Here is a 14,744-nt window from a genome sequence, read left to right as displayed (position 1 = left end):
ATGGGCTGAGGAGAGGCCCATCAGGCAACATGGAGCCAAGAGAGCACCAAGAAATGGGAAGTGGTGTTGAGAGGACCACAAAAGGCTGCGTCCATGCCAATGAGCTCGGGTTTTAGTCTACCAAAGGAGTAAATGTCCACGAGAATGATAGATCCCAGACAGTTAAATGAGGCCAAGGGCAAACTCAATTCGGTAGACTGTGACATCTCTTAAGGGACTAGAACTTGAGTAACACAGAGAGTTGGCTATACATTTGATAAATGCCTACCTTCAGTCAGACATCAGGTAGAGATCGGTCACTTCACCTGTGGGCCCCACCAGGGGGCACAGTGACAGGAGATGGCCAGGTATTGGTTTGTACTTTTCCACATTTCTTCTTTTCCTTTTGTTTTTTGTTCAACAGGCTCTGGACTCTCACCACTCCCCACCCACCATAGGGTAAGGAGGAAGCAAAACCTATTGACAAAATGCTTTCTGCTTACTTCCCATCTTCAAAGCCTGAATTTATTGAGCAGATTCTGCTGGGGTGAGTTCTAACCTGGGGAGGCATGGAAAAGAGGCAGGTGTGACCTTCAGGGCAGGGAACTGGGCTAAGGGTCTGGGGTGATTTCTCCTTGGCTAGCACAATGGGTTAAAAGCATGTGACCCAGCAGTTCCTCTCCTAGGCTTATGCTCAAGAGGAACAAAATGTATGTTCACAGAAACGCTTCCTGACAGTGTCCTTAGCATGATTATTCCAGCAGTCCGAAGGTGGAAAGAGCCCAGAGTCCTCCAGCTGAGGAGTCTACAGAGAAAAGGTGGTATGTCCATGCAGGGAGCGTGTATGCAGCAACAGAAAGGAATACGATTCTAGCATCCTGCTGCAAGATGGATAAATCTCAAACAGATCGCACCAAATGAAAGAAGGCAGTCATAAAAGGCAATATACCACATGACCCATATCTATGAAATGTCAAAAAGAGGCTAGATTATGGGGTGAAAAGGTGAGTAATGGCCACCCAGGGTTGGAAACAGAGAGTAACTGTTCCTGGATTTGAGATTTATTTAAGGTTAATGGAAATGTTTTTAAATTAGACTATCATGATGCCTACTAAAAATTACTTAAAAATTCCATACTTTACATGGGAAAAGATTACGATATGTAAATTACACCTTAATAAAGTTGTTTTTAAAACATTTTTATAATTAAAAGTAAGGAGATTCTTCCATAAAAAACCCAGATTTTGGCTTTCCTTGAATGCCATGTACACTTCTCCATGGTAACCATGAGCTGTGGGACATGCGTCCCCAAGTTTACCCTGGCCACTGCACTGCCTGCTGAGGTACACCTGGGTGGCTTCGTTAACATGTGTTACTCCTACGAGATGCTTGCGCACTGGACAGGAGCCTCAATCAGAATGGTAAGACCACAGGTGGCAAGGCTCCCAGCCCCATTCTCCTTCCCCATGTCTGTCCCCAGCAGCAATGTGCCCAGGATGAGAAAGGCCAATGTGGATGCAGGTGGAGGCTCCACCCAGTACTGAGGCGTGTGTGCTGTGAAGCTAGTGTTGCTGATGGAGTCTGTGTCTCACTTTTCTCAGCTGTAAAATAGCAACGTCCTAGCACCTGACTAGCAAACAGTAAGAGCAAACAAATGTAAACTACCGACTCCAGACATAATTTTAGACAGGGCCTTGCTATGTAGTGCAAGCTGGCCTAGAGCTCACTATATAGCCCAGGTTGGCCTTGAACTCACAATCTCCCTGCTTTGGCTTCCTGGATGCTGTTATTAAAGGTGTAAGCCATCGTACCAGGTTGACTCTAATATCTCGCCCTGCATTTTACAATTCCCAGAAGTTCCAAAACCTGGGAGATTTTTCTAGAACTCATTTGGCCATAGAAATGACTTGGCTTGAACTCATAGACACCACTGCTGACCACAGGGCATGCCCTGTTACCATGTGGAAATGTGGGCATGTGAGTCCAGTGTGCTGCCAGGCTGCTTCAGTGTACTCTGGAACGGGCAGTCTATGTATTATGTTACCTTCCAACTCCAAAAAGTGTTGAATTCTAGAACATTCTAGTCCCCAGAAAACTGGGAACTGTGGCCTGTATGAGGAAGAGGATTATGACCAAGGCTAAACTCTGTTCTGCTTTGCCTGATATCACGTAAGACTATAAAACTATGGTGAGGCACCAAGGACAGTAGGGAAAAGGGCCTGAACATTTCCGAAGTTGAATCTTCTGCCACCCTTGGGGTATGGATGCTTAGAGTCAGAATTAAGATCCCAGGCAGAAGCAGATGTGTGCTGCCCCTGTACACCTTAGTTCAGAGATGAAAGCAGCCATGGTCATGTCTGGAGGACTGTATGTATGGAGAACTTGGCTGGGACCACAATCTCAGGGCACAGAGGGGCCAGAAGTGGTCACTACAGAGGCAAAACCTGAAACATCTCACACTCAAAGGGGGTCCTAGATGTCCAGGCCTAACAATGCCTCTTCCTGTAGACCCTTGTGTCAAATAGGGGAGCTGTCTTGGCCCCCCTCCCTCTAATGCTATTGGTCTCTAGTTTCCCCAACCAAGGCACAGCTGAGAACAGGTACCAGCCTGGCCGCCCATTAGACCCTTGTTAGGAAATAAACAATTCGACTGGGCTTTGACCCCAGAGGGGGAAGAGTTGCTCTAAATCCTCAGAACTCCCTCTGTATTAGGAATGTCTGTTACCCAGGAGCCCCTTGCACTGTGCATGAGCTTATGCTGATGAGATGAAGTGACTTGGTCTGGTCCCAGAACAGTTTGAAGGGTGGGCTTTAACCAAGCCTGGCAGGAGAGAGACAGGCAACCAACGATGCCTAAGAACTCTAGACATGGAACGTGGTGAACTTCTCACTACATGATCTTCGGTTAGAACAGTCCAGAAAGGACTGAAGCATCCACGTGGTTTGCACCAGAACTGCACTGGTTAGTGCCACACACTTGGTCTTCGTGTGACTTTCTGTGGCAGCCCCCAGCAGCCCCCAAGTCAGGCCACAGGCCCCCTGCCGCTTCAGATTACCTGGGGGCTCCTTCCTCAAGCACCTGGTCTCTTGGATGAGAGATGTTGGGAATCTCAGAGTGCAGGAGGGACCCTAGGTCACTACTGGATGGGGGCTAGCGAATAACGACCTTTTGGAGAAACCTTTGAGCAAGCACTTCTGGCTGGGCTCTGACACCTCCTAGGAACCCAGTGGCCAGCGGTGATCACCTTTCCTTGCTTTGCTCCTCCTGATCAGCTTCTTCACACTTCTGGCATACTCCCTGGGATTGCCTCCTTCCCCTGAGCATCATGGGATTGCCTCCTTCCCCCAAGCATCCTGGGATTGCCTTCCAAAGAAACCTCAGTTTAGGGTCTATGCTAAGGCTAGTGTATGAAATGAGGCTTATAGGCTCACATGTTGAGCACTTGATCCCCCAGCTGGTGGTGCTATTTTGGAAGGTTCTAGAAACTTTAGGAGGAAGGGCTACATAATCCTTAAGGGTTATACATTGCCCTGAACTCCTCTATATCTTGCTCTCTGCTTCCTGGCCTCCATGAGGTGAGCAGCTCTGCTCCCATGTTGCCCTGTCTAACCCCAGCTCTGGAAGCAGAAGAGCCAGCTGACCCATGCTGGACCCTCGGGCACTATGATCCAAAACAAGCTTTAAGCTACTTCTCTGGGGTATTTTGTCACAGTAACGTAAAGTCTGATTAACACTCAGAAAGCTGGTGCCGGAGAAGTAAGGTCACCGCTGTGACCGCCTGACATGTGCTTGGGAAGTTCTTGCCTTTGGATGACAGAAGTTTGGAATTGGCAGATTCAGGCTAGAGCAGCCCTAGAACCTGCTGTGAGCTTTAGTTTAGTGGGGGATTCTGGTGGGAGCTCAGAGGACCAGGGCAGAGGTGGGAATGCAGACAAGCAATGCTGTTGAACTTTCGTTCAGAAACAAACATTTTCTTGGGAACTGAACTAGATGCCAGTCATGTTGCATTGTGGCAAAGAACTTGTCAACATTTTTCCATGCCTGAGACTCTGTGGAAAGCTAAGTCAAAAAGCAACGGACTAAGTAATCCGGTGGGGGGTGGGGGGATTTTAAGGCAGCCTGGCATTTAGAATGTGGCTCTCAAGAAGCTCATAGTGATCATTAGGAACAAAGGGCAGAGCAGGCAGATTCGTAAGGCTCCTTGTTTGGTCTGAAAAGGATCACACTTAATGCTGTTGACATGAAAGATGGTTGTTAAAGAGAATGGCGTCATCAAAAAAAAATCTATGAAAGTATTGAGCAGTGAGTATGATCCAAGAATGGTGTGTGTGTGTGTGTGTGTGTGTGTGTGTGTGTGTGTGTGTGTGTGTAAATGGCCTAAAGAAACACAGACTTTGTACAGTTTGATACGTGCTGATAGAAAAGGCAGGTGCTTTGTGCCTGGACAGTAGGAAGGGTATCTTGTGGATATCTTGGAAACTGGCAAGACTCTACCCACTTTCAGGGGATAAAAGTGAAAACACATCTAAAAGACTATCCCTTGAGGAGAATGCATTGCAAAGCTGCACCCTATTCTCAGATCAGGACCCAGGCACTCAGCTGCCACCCCAAGGTGCCCTGGCTGCTTTTCAAGTGCTGACAGACCCTGGCTTCATCCACACAGTACAAGTTTTGCAGGCATACATAACGTAAGAGTTGCAGGAACATGCAGGCTTCCACCCAGATTTCAGAGGATGGCTCAGAAGGACAGACGTTGTACGGCTGAGCCAGATTCCCTGAAGGTAGCCCTGAGAGAATGATTCATGAAACTATAGGGGTTGGGGGGAGGGGAGAGTTGGGGGGAGGAGCTGCAAATGGAGACCCCAGGAAGCTGGAGATACCAGAAGCATGTAAGGTCAGCTGAGGAGACCAAAACACAGCAGCCCAGGAGAGAAACTAAGTGGATTACAGCCAGCATGGCGGCGGCGGGGGTGCTGGTGCTGCCCAGGTCTTCAGAGATTGCATCGTGCCACCACGTGTCCCAGGTGCCAAACCCAGAGCTACAGGAATCAGCGTTTGGGCTGCTGGGTTTCAGCCCTTCGTTGGGACAATTGTTGCCTCCATTTTCCTATCCCTCCTGTTTTGGAACAGGATTGTGTACTCTGATGTATGGACTCTCTCGTGTGTGACTAGTTCTTTATGGCTCACTTTGTTGGGTTTTAAAACTCTTACCCCAAGCTAACAGTTCTCTTTGAGTCTCAGAGGAGACTCGAGACTTCAACTTTTGAACAATGCTGGAACTGTTAACACTTCGGGGACTCTTGGATGTAGAACAAATGCATCTTGCATTATGAAATGGCCACAAATCCTCAGGACCAAGTGTGGGATGTTATGGTTTGCACATCAACTGTCCCCCAGGCTTATATTCACCTGGGGAGTTGCTGGAAACTTCAGAATAGGGCCTGACTGGGGGAAGTAGGTCAGTGTGGGTGTGTTCCTGGAGGCTGTATCTTGCCCTGGACTCCCCCCCCCCTCACTTTTTCTCTTACCCATTCTGTCTCTCTGTGTGTCTCTGTCTCTGTCTGTCTGTCCCTCTGTGTCTGTCTGTCTCTCTTTCTCATTCCTGGCCACCATGATGAGATTGGCCCTGCTACAGCATGCCCTTCCTCCATGATGCTCTGCCTTACACAGGACAGAAACAATGGAACCAGCCAGACCATAGCCAGAACCTTCTGGAAACAAGAACCAAAATGCATCTTTCTCTGTTAAATTATATCTCCCTGGTATTTTGTCTTAGGGATGAAAATGTTCACAGTTCTTAGTGAAAGAACTGCTTATTCCAAGGACCCTGAGTCCCTTGTCTCCACCTCAGAGCCTCTGCCAGCCCTGTGACTTAACAACCCATCTGGACTTGTTGTCAGCTAGTTCTCTTGAGCTCACCATTGCCCAGACCCTGCTTGGTCTGTGTGCTAAGCCCACAGCATGGAGGAAACTCCAGGAGCAGGCCTTTCTACTTCCAGGACTTCCGTGAGTCTAGAGTCCCATGACTAGACTTCTGTCCACACTAACAGAATTGGAGAATGACTGCCAATGCAGGCAACATTCTAAGGACCCGGACACGGCTGTCCCAAGGCTTGGCCAGCCCATGCTTCCAGTCACTGAACAGACTGATTCCTGTCACCACCCTCTCCTCCTTCATCAATTCGATTAGGTTCTTGTCACCAAAAGAATCTTAGTAATATGCAAATATTCATTTATAAGACGTGGACCCTCTGCATTGTTATGGTTTAAATCTTCGATGTCCTTCTCAGGCTTATGTTTTAAGTGCTTGGCTCCCAGTGTGGGGCATGATTTTGAAGGCCGTGGAAACTTTAAGGGGTGGGGATTGGCTGGAAGAAGTAGGTCACTAGGGGCCTGGGAGGGTTGTACCACCTCTGCTTCCTGGGCCATCATGATGTGAACAACTACTGCCACATACTCCTGTTACCATGGACAGAGCAACTCCACCCTGCCTTCTCCACTATGACGGACTGAAATCCCTTGGAAACTGTGAGCCAAAATGAGCCTTCAGCGCATGAGCACTTGTCAGAGCTTGTCACAGTGACAGGAAAGTCACTAACACAGCATTGCCCCCCTCTTTCTCCTCCTCCCCTTCTCTCTTTTTGAGGCAGGGTCTCACTATGTAGTCCAGATATGCCTCAACCTCATGAGTCTTCTGCCCCAGCCTCCTGAGTGCTGGGACATGCCATGAGCCACCTCATGTGACACCCTCTGCAATTGTGAGCCACAAAAATCAACCTAACTACTTGGCCTCTGGGTGTGTGGGCAAGAGACCAAATGAACTACAGAAGGTGAGGGCCTAGCAGTGAGGGTCATGGGTGGCGGTTCTCACAGCATGCATTTTGATGGTAAGGTAGAGAGTGGAATTAGGCTCCCAGGGAACTCATCCTGTCTGTGGCAGGCTACAGAAGGAACTAAAGCCACCACAAACCCACCAATCACCAAAGTAGAGTAAGCTGCAAAACCACAGACCAGAGGGAAGAATGAATGAGGGCCTCACCCAGGGAGGGTAGGGACTGGGCATGGCACTCCTACCCAGCCTCCTACAGCCAAGGGAAGACACACTTGCCAGTCACAGGTCGGGGTGGGCTCATAGTTAGCCCCACAGACCAGGGGTGAGATGAAGGATTTGCAGATGAATTAGAACAGAACCCGAGAGCATTCTAGCCCCCAGGTGCCATGATGGGTAGAGGGTAGCCACTCTTTGCTTCCCACCTAGTTTCTCAGGCTAGGGGTGTCTGCAATGTAGGGGGGGAACCCTTGACATCCAGAATTTAAACCCCCTTGCTTGGTGGTATCCATACCTCTCCCTTTCCCTGGGGCCCTGTACTGGGACTCACAGCTCGCCTTTAAAATATTACCCAAACCCTAGTTTTCAAGTCCTTGTTAAATTTTTATTTTATCCCTAAAGTTCCTTTTTTCATTATGTAACAAAATAGGCTGTTGCTGAATTCACACAGCTGGTTATTTCCAGGGAAACGGACAGGTGTCTCTTCATGCCACGTGGATCTTACTGAAAGCCCACAGTGAGCTGGGACGTGAAGGAATTTTCCAAATGGTTTGTTTTCCTAGATCAGCTGCATTTTCTCCAGGAGCTGGAGGAGAGCAGACGTTGTCCTGCCTGCTCACAGCCTTTCTGGGGCTAAGGCTCTATTCCCGGGAGGACAGAGGAGGTTCCAACACCCCTCAGCTGACACCACAGGGTGGGGGAAGAGCCACCAGTGTGGAACTAGTCCCCCTTAGTCCCCAAAGCACCAGAAACCCTGTGGCCCACTTTGGGGTCTCCACATGGTTTCCATTGGCGTTGAGCTCTGTTCCTTCATGAATGCAGGATTGAAATGTCTTTTTATTGCTTTATTTTATTTTCAGACAGGGGCTATCTATGTAGCTATCTATCTATCAGAATTTTCAAACTTCTTGTCCCAGGGATTACAGATGCTTAACACTATCCCTGGCTCTTTGGTTGACTTTTAATTGTATAAATATAAATACCACACAATCTGGAACATTCTTACAACTTTGTTATTTTTTTTGAAAATGTTAAAATTTTAATTAAAATAATTCATACACTTTTGTGACACTGTGAATGGAACCAGGCTATGCACGAGCCGTCAACCAATGAGCTATGACCTCCGTTTAGTGTTTTTATTTTAAGTGATATACAGTAATTGTACATATTTGGGGGTGGTGCGACATTCCATCACAGGCATGTGGTGTGTTGATTAGGATAGTTGACATATCCATCTGCGATGTGTCAACCTGATAAACTTTAGAATTACCATGGAAACAAACCTCTGAGTGGGCCTATGAGGGTGTTCCCAGAAAGGTTTAGCAGAGCACGGTGACACCTCCCACCCCGCATATGGGCGGCACCATTCCCTGGGCTGGAGTGAAAAGGGTAAAGAGAAAGAGAATTCATCTTCTGCTTTCTGATTGTGGACGCAGTGACCAGCTGCCTCATGCTCCTGCCTCCGTGTCTTCCCCATCAGGGCAGGCTGCACCTTTGCACTGTGAGCCAAAATAAACCTTCCTTCCCTAAGTGGCTTTTCTCAGGTGTTTGTCACATTCACAAGAAAAACAACGACTGATAGACATCACTCCAACATTTAGCTGTCCTCTGTGTTGGACCCATTCAGATCTCCTCCTCCTCTTCCACCCTTTTCTCTTCCTCCTCCTCTTTTCCTTCGGGCAGGGTCTTGCTATGTAACCCACAGACAATTATTGTCAACCATAACCACCTTTCTATACAATAAGACATGACTCCTCCCTCTAACTACACTCATTTAGTTATTTATTATATTAATTTTCTCTTCTGATTCAAGCAGTTGGACTCAGGGCACTTTGTGAGTCCCTAACAAGTGTGGTACACCTCAGGCCCCCCAAGTTCACAGTGGAGCATTGGGACAACGTTGTCATTCTAGTCCTCAGGACCACCTGTACAATCACTACTGTTCTACACCAGATAGTCACCAGGGCCTGACACCCTTCACTGAGGATCCCAGATGAGTGCCTGGGCCAGGCCCCACCCAGAGAAGGCATCTCAAGGACAGCTAGAAATATTGATGATGGTGGCAGCCTGAGGACCCAGGCTAAGCCTCGCTCTGGACAGCTCAGTACGGCAGGCACCAGGCTCAATAGCTCTCTAGCTAGGGCTGCAGACAAGCCGGCTTCCTAGCTGTACAGTGGAAACAACAGTCTGGTCCTCGCCACCATACTATGAGGAGTGACGGAGTGAGCCCATGGCAGGCTTGCCCCACTGCAGCCCCCACTGCATGGTGCCACTGTTAGAGACACAGATGTGCAGATACTTTGGCTAAAGACGTTATGAGAAGACAGCTCAACCCTGAACACAGAATGCCTTACAGACATCACCTTGTTGTGTATTACAGAAACCATACTTTGGATTTTGAATTATTATCTTTTTCCTGCCTGGTGCCATGCAGTTGGATCCTTGCAACTGGTCTCTAGCTCATAATTCTCCTGCCTCAGCTTCTTGAATGATGGAGTCCCAGGAACGTGATCCCATGCCTAGCTAATGGTGGAAGATTTCATTCAACAAACCCAGCCAGATTCTCATTAAACCAGACTAAGCAGGCCAAGGATAGAGCTCAAGGTCACGACTGGTTCACATGAAGACTCAGAGGGGCCTGAGTCACACTGGGTCACAGGAGTCTGTCTCCCCCATAATGCTGCCATCATGACCAACTATAATCAGTGGGCTAATTTTCATAATTGCTAATTAACCCTAATAACTAGTTTGCATAAGAGCTGCCTGGCTCTGCTTTCTCCTCTACCAGAGGAATATTTTCACCTTGGGCTCATCTGGTTCAGCAGATGGCAGGGTCCAACACACCCCAGGAGTCAGCACTGGCCTCTGTCCAGCCTGGACTGCCCCTCTTCCTGGACTGCAGTAGCTCCCCCACCCACCCAGGGGAACCCACTGACATCCCTCCAAGGTCCTCAAGGAGTCACCCCAAACCAGCTTCCTGTGTCTTTTCATCAGTAGGTTGGACACCAGTCTTTCTTATAATAGCCCTGCCTGGCTCGGCTCTCCCCGTCTCCCGAGTGTCTCCTTCTCTCTGCCACCTGATAGTTGGGTCTTCGCTGCTTCATCTGGCTGCTATTAACTTCTGAGTTTCTGCTTTCTGCAGATTAATTGAAAAAAGAAAAGTCTTTGTCCTCCTACCTGCTCACACCCACAGTAGGACTCTGTGAAAGCAGTACAGACCCTTTAAAGCCAGCGGAAAGTGGCTTAATTCCAGTGCCACATTGGCCAGCTACGCCACCAGCGCAGGTCAATTAACCTCCCTGGGCCCTGACTTGTTCAGATGTCTGGAGTTATAGAGACAGCCAGTTTCTCTAGCAGCTCTAGCAGTGGGCTCCCTACTGGGAGGAAGCGCCTTTCTATTTTTTATTTTTTGATGGGCAGAGGCCGAGACGAGCCTCTGGAAGAAGCTAAGGAGAATGGAGATGGCTGCTGTGTTAACTGCTTTCTCTCATTGCTGTGATTCCTGACGGAAGCACCTTAAAGAAGGAAGGGCCTGTTTTTGGCTCACAGGTCCAGGGTACACTCCATCACGGCTGCTGGAGCGCAAGGCAGCATCAGCATCAGAAGGCAGGGGGAGACATGTGATGCTCAGCTGGCTTTTTCCTTTTCATGCAGCCTGCCAGCCCAGCCCGTGAATGGTGTTACCCAAGGTGAAGATGGGTCCTCCTCCTCCATTAGCCCAATCTAGACCTCCCTCACAGACATGCTCAGACGCTTGTCTCTAAATCCTGTCCAGTTGACAATATAACCATCACAGCGGCTTTGGCTGACAACTGACGCGTACTTGTTTGGACCGAAGAAGGTAGAGAGGAGAACAGGAGGCTTTGGGCAGTGGGAAGGGTGCCTGGATGAGGGGCAGAGGGGAAAAAAGGAAGAGAAAGGAGGTTGCTAGCCAGAATTGAGGAGCACACCCAGCCCCCGCCAGCACTCTGACCACCTCCCTCTTGGATCCCCGCTGTCTCCTTAGTCACCCCACGGCTCAGCCTGTCTAAAGTCAAGGGCCAGCTCTGGACCTCTGCATGACTGGGTCAGAGGCTCCCTGGCCGTCTGGACCCTCCTCACAACGATTCTTTCAGCTGTGTAAAATGAACGCACACGATTACAGAGGGAACCAATCGAGGGGAATACATTTAGCAAAGCACTGGGACTTTTCGGGTGGGAACATGCACACTGTTTTGTGAGCATGTTAAACAAGATTTGGTGGATGCCTAATAGGCGCCCTGCTCCGGAGGCTGCACGTCAGAACACCTGCGGCAGCTGCTGTGGGATGCGGAAAGGATGGGCGCTGCAGGTCACTGCATCCCAGCGTCCGCCCCATCATCCCGGTGCAGGAAATGACGAGTGACATTTTACAAGCTGCAGAAATAGGGTGTAAATGGTTTTCTAAACCGGGTCCCAGACTCTGAATCTGTGGACTCCAAGCCTGACCTCGCCTTTTCTGCATTCCCTAATAGCTGCTCCTCCACTGTCTCAAAGTCCTAGGGGCCTCACCTTTTTCGTGGAGAGGTGCCTGTTCTAATCTCCTGCATCCACATTTCTCACATCCACTATTTCTCACCTCGATTTCCACAGCAGCCTCCCTGTCTCTGTTTCCGGTCTCTCTGGGTCTCTCCACCCACCCCCACCCAACCCCTGGCCCTTCATACCTGCTAGGCAAGCCCTGCCACTGAGCTATAGCCCCAGGTCCCTTTTTAATCTTTATTTTAAAAGAGTCTCACTATGTTACCCAAACTGCCTTGAACTCAGTCTGTAGTCCAGGCTAGTCTTGCTACTTGTGATCCTCCTGTCTCAGCTTCCACAACCGTTGGGGTGACAGGCCTGTACCCAGCTCCCTGCTGCCAGTTCACTTGGTTCCCTCTGGGCTCCACCCTGAACTCAGAACTCGTCATCCCAGGGCAAACCTGACCGTCGCTCCCTTATCCCCTCGCTTTGAACTGCTCGCTGACTCCCTGTCGCCTGCAGGATGAACTTGGGAGGCCTCTGCAAGGTCCTCACCAGCTCTGCAGCCTCCTCTCAGCACCTTTCTCCTCTGCCTCTCTCTGCCTTCCTGCCACTCTGGATATCTGAAGTCCCCGGATTACGGCTCCTCACAAGCCTTTGCCTGTGCTGTGTGTCCCCCTGTATCCTCCCCCCCCCCCGCCGAGTTGTCTGTCAAGGAAACATAGTCTGGTTCCCAAGTCTGCCACACATGGCTCCTCCACACCTCAGTTCAGCATCACACTCCGGGTAGGTTGGATAGCCCTTCTGCCTGGGACAGAGAAGTGCCCAGGCCACGTTATGGAAACTTCACATCTTTCTTCAACACAGCAAACTTCACAAGAGCAAATCCTGCTCCTTCACTTCCCCCCAGACCCAGGCCAGTGGCCAGAGCCCAACAGACCTTCAGCAGATGTTGACTGAATAAATGAATAAAAGACGAAAGTGAAGGGCAGAAGAGGTCTCAGTCGAGAGCAGCAGGGAACTGGATGGAGCCAGATGCTGCGCTAGTCTATAGCTAAACCCTTCTCCTCTGCATGGAATTCCCCAGGTCCTCACGGTGCATTTGATCTGGGGAACAGGCTGTAACTTGTTGAGTTCGGCTCTCTGTTCTTTGAGAAATCCCTCTGCTTTCTATACATACCTCAATTAGAGGCGATTACGTCTCTTGTCAAAGGCAGCTTTTCCAGTGCACGAAGAATGGGATTGTCGGGTTTATAGAAATTCGATTTACACGTGGCGTTTTAAGTTTACAGTTGTCTCACAGAGGCCAGCCGGCCTGGCTGGCCAGCCGCGGGGACAATGACAGCACTCTTCTAGAGCACTCTGCTCTGCACTCTGGGACTTGGATCTGGAGACACCACGATCTGGGCCAAGGGTCTTTTCTTGGTGTGCCTTCTCCATCTCTGAGTCCTATGGGGGCAGGGAGGCTTCTTCCTCACCATCACCAGGGGGGGCTCAAGGGGGAGGAAGTCCTCATTTCCAATGGACTCCCCCTTTGTCCGCCCCCCTCTCTCCTTCCTTCCACCTTTCTTCTTTTCCTGGCCCATGGCTAGGGATGGAACTTGGGTCTTCATGCATGCTAAGCAAGTGCTCCGCCACTAAGCAGCAACATCAGTCAGAAGGATCCTTCTTCGTAGCTCTGTGAGAGCCCCCTCCATACCCCCCCTTCCTATCACCTCCCTGTCTCATGCCCAAATCCAACACACATTCCAGCTGACCTCACACTCATGCTAACACCACATGGCTGGCCCTAGGTGTGTGTGCTTGTCACTATAAAGCAAGAACGTTGTGCCCAGCATGCTGTGGACAATTAAATGGTAGGTCTGGGCTCGGAGAGAAGCAACAGCCTGTGCTCTTCCATCCTCACAGAGATGTCCCCAGGCTCTGGAGCACAGCATCCCCTGTTGCTGAGCCAGGGAGAGGAGAGGTTGACCTCTGATGCTGCTTCCACGCTCCTTACCTGAGAGCACCGTGAAGACGGCAGCGAAGGCGTTGAGCTTGAGTCCGTCTATGACGCGCTGGAGTGGAGGAGCTCAAGACACATGAGGCTGAAGCCGACCACCCAGAAGGATGTAGAGCACTCGGAGACCACGACAGCCACAGCACCCCTGGAGAACGAGGCAGGAGCAGGTGAGCAATGGTCCACCCCACCCGGCCAGCACCACCCCGGCCAGCACCACCCACTGAGGACAGCAGGTCACTGCAAACCCAAGCTCAGCTCTAGGTTTCTCTGGGCTGTGGCACCTGAGGGACCAGTGTGGGGTGAGGCTCACACTACAGGTACAGAGCCGAGCCATATGAGGTCCTTTCCTGGGCCCCTTCATCTCAGTCCGAGGGTCACCCTACCCAGACTCTACATGGGCAAATTCTCTATTGCTAATCCATTGGGGGGAGTTCTCTGTTACCTGAGTGACAAGCACCCTAATCCCATTGCCTGACCTCAGACCTTGCTTATGTCTTTACCTGCCCGACCTTGCCTATGCCTTTACCTGCCCGCACTCTCCCTTGTGCCCTGCCTTTTTCTAGAAACCACCACTGCCAGGTTCATGGCTTGGCCTGTGGTTCTCCCAGGAGTGGCAGGCTCTGCTGTGAGCTTGCTCTCCTGGACACAGATGATTGATCTAATTTGATCATTGGCCTAGAGATGACCTGTCAACTGATCTCCTCTAGGGAAAGACCACCTGGTTCCAGAGGATGCTACTCTTCTGCCTTTCTAGTGGTTTCCTGGGTTGCACAGCTTCTTTTCTCGTATTGGCCCATCTTGGGCTGCTAACACTGCTACCCAGTTTAGGGATGGCTGCCGTCTCCTGTCCACACTGTCACTCCCTCCTCTTCCTGGCTGCTTGTCACTTGCACAGCACCTGCTTTCTCCCGTCCCTGTAGTTTCCTTGCAGACCCCCATCCCGGCACCGTGTCTCAAGCATGCAGTTTCATATCTAGCCAGTCCAAGCTTCTTGCCACCCAGCTCAGGGGCTGGAAGGAACTCTGTGCCTCGGTTTCTTCTTCTATAAAGTGGGGGTAATACTAATAGCCATGGTGCCAGCGCTAGGGGAGAAATGGTTTTTTAGTATTGTGTTAGACCCTAGCTAGCCCAAATGAGGCCAGGTCACTCACTGATCTGCTGATGCTGTTATGTGGAAGGAACATGCTGACTTGTGGGAAGGGAAGCCAGGCGCTTCTGACTGAGGTCAACACTAA

At 50.1% G+C, this 14,744-nt stretch overlaps 1 protein-coding gene across 1 annotated transcript in view; it reads right to left on the bottom strand.

The window, feature by feature from the left end:
* The window catches only part of LOC114692232 (germ cell-specific gene 1-like protein), an 80,067-nt gene extending 66,478 nt beyond the window's left edge, over positions 1 to 13,589 (bottom strand). Inside the window, exon 1 of the mRNA XM_028867910.2 lies at positions 13,507 to 13,589. The gene's annotated coding sequence lies outside the window, so the exon portion shown is untranslated. The remainder of the gene's footprint in view (positions 1 to 13,506) is intronic.
* Between the last annotated feature and the right edge of the window lie 1,155 nt (positions 13,590 to 14,744).

This window comes from Peromyscus leucopus, chromosome 1 (genome assembly GCF_004664715.2).
Source record: "Peromyscus leucopus breed LL Stock chromosome 1, UCI_PerLeu_2.1, whole genome shotgun sequence".
Lineage (NCBI taxonomy): Eukaryota > Metazoa > Chordata > Mammalia > Rodentia > Cricetidae > Peromyscus > Peromyscus leucopus.
This window is presented reverse-complemented; position numbering and strand designations above follow the sequence as displayed.